Below are 2,515 nucleotides of genomic sequence, written 5' to 3' on the forward strand. Positions count from 1 at the left end.
GACACTGAGAAGAATGGGAATCTCAGAGCACTTGATTGTGCTCATGTGGAACCTATGCCTGGAACAGGATGCTATTGCGCAAATGGAGCAGGGGAGCACTGCATAGTTTGGAATTGGGAAGGGAGTGTGTCAGGGATGTATTCTATCTCCATACTTGTTCAGTCTATATGCTCAGCAAATTATCCGAGAAACTGGACTCTATAAAGAGGAGTGTGGCATCAGGTTTGGAGGGAGATTCTTCAATAACCTGTGTTATGCAAATGACATAACCTTGATTGCTGAAAATGAGGAGGACTTGAAGCACTTGTTGCAGAAGATCAAGGAATTCAGTATAAAGAAATATAAAGAAAAACAAAGATCCTTCCCACTGGACCCATGATGGATGGAGAGGAGATTGAAACTGTCAATAGCTTCATTCTGCTTGGATCCACAATTAACACCCTTGGTACAAGCAGTCAGAAAATAAGCAGATGCATTGCACTGGGAAAGTCTTCAGGTAGGGACCTTTCCAAATTGTTGAGGAGTAGTGATGTCAGTTTGAGGACTAAGGTGTCTGATTCAGGCTATAGTTTTTCTGATTACTAGCTATGCATCTGAGACCTGGACAGTGAATAAAGATGACAGAAAAAGAATTGATGCCTTTGAGCTGTGGAGTTGGAGAAGAGCACTGAACATCCCATGGATGGCCAAGGGAACAGATATGTTTTGGAGAAGATACAGCTGGAGTGCCCTTTAGAGGCAAAAATGATGAGGCTTTGCCTCATATACTTTGGACATATTGCTAGGAGGTGCTATTCCTTGGAGAGGGAGATATGCTGGGAAAGGTGGAGGGTCAGCAAAGGAGAGGAAGACCCAAAGCCAGGTGGATTGACATGGTGACTGCTCCAGTGGGCTCTTGTGTGTCAGGAAGTGTGAGGATGGTATGTATAGAACAGGGTTCAGATCTTTTGTTCATAGGGTCACTATGAGTTGTTGTTGACTCGATGGCACCTAACAACAACAAGCCAATACCAAAATTCAAAGGCATTGATTAATCTTCTTATGTCATTATCCAGCTCTTAGATGCACAGCTAAGTGACTGAAAAGACTGATTTATAAGCACACTTTAGTTTTCAAACTGACATTGCTGCTCCTCAGTAATTTGGAGAGATCCCTCTTTTGCCCAAAACAATTGTGTCGCCTGATCTGTTGGTACCAAGGTTGTTGATTGTGGATCCAAGTAGTATGAAATAGGTGACAATTTCAATCTCTTCACCATCTATCATGATGTCACTTATCAGTCTAGTGGTGACGATTTTTGTCTTGATATTAAGATGCAACCTATATTGTAGGCTGTAGTCTTTAATTTTCCACATCTTCCCCAGCCACTGGCTCCATCTTAGTGCTGGCCATTATTTCTCACAGGATTTTCCTTCTGTTCCAGTTCTCCCCCCCCCCCATAATAATTTTTATTTGTAATTATTAAAAGTCTAAGTTTTAAACAGATTCTTGAACTGGTGGCTCATAGCCATCAGCACATTCAACTTGAGCATCTGTCTCATCTCCAGTAGCTTTTCCAGAGCTACCACCTTCACCATGAAGCTCTATGAGTTTGCCCAATTCAACTTGGGCTTCTTGAGCATTTTTACTTTTCTAACAAATATATCATTTTTCTATGTCTTTCCCAATGCTGTCTGGAATCAATTTATTGACCACCTTTTTCAAATCATTTGTCTGCACCTCTCAGGTCATGATTTATATAATTTTCTTCCGGATTTGGTGGACCTGTTGGTGCTGAGCATGTCTTCTGACTCTGATTGTTGCATTTTTTTTGTAAAACCAACACAAAACAGAGGAAGCAAATAACCATCGGTAGTCTTGACATCAACACGTGCTTCAATCATGGTCTGTCATTTTTTTTACCATGGAACACATTTTGTCACAAGTAAGATCCATACCATGGAAGTTGGTGAGGCAGTTTTTGCCTTGGACATCCTCAGTAATTAGCTTGAATTTTCTAAATGCAACCTCGTCATTTTGCAAATCAGCAAGGCCCACTTCAAAAACACGACGCAATTTTGGTTCCTTGAGTCCTTGTGATTAATGTCTTCCCAATATTATATTGAACATTCCTGGCACCTTTACATCATACCAATTTTTCTTAGAAAACGGATCAACCACTTTCTTCTTGGCGCCTTGTTTTGCCACCTTTTGTAAGGCGCTTGTTCTTGCCTACCTGCCATGGTACTGCCAATAGAGAGCGGTTAAGGGCAGAAGTGCCCTGTTCAAGTTCTTGTAGTAAGTCAGACCCACACATGTTCGCCCTGGCTCCCACACTGCCTGAAGAACTAGCATCACAATTAACGGGCCAACAATTCCCAGATGGCCTTTATGTATCCAAACGGCTCCGGCTTTCAGTTTTGGTGCCTTCTTTATGAAGGCCAGCAGTTTGAATCCACCAGCAACCCCAAGGGAGACGCTCCGTAAACTGTAGGGCAGCTGATTGGGTTTGGTCGGGAAGTTTTAAGTTATTTTG

At 42.1% G+C, this 2,515-nt stretch overlaps 1 pseudogene; it reads right to left on the reverse strand.

Moving 5' to 3' along the window:
* Positions 1-1,476: 1,476 nt before the first annotated feature.
* On the reverse strand, positions 1,477-2,296 carry LOC102859141 (annotated as a pseudogene).
* Positions 2,297-2,515: the final 219 nt, after the last annotated feature.

Source organism: Elephantulus edwardii, unplaced genomic scaffold, assembly GCF_000299155.1.
Source record: "Elephantulus edwardii isolate Elephantulus edwardi_28Jun2011 unplaced genomic scaffold, EleEdw1.0 scaffold00291, whole genome shotgun sequence".
NCBI lineage: Eukaryota > Metazoa > Chordata > Mammalia > Macroscelidea > Macroscelididae > Elephantulus > Elephantulus edwardii.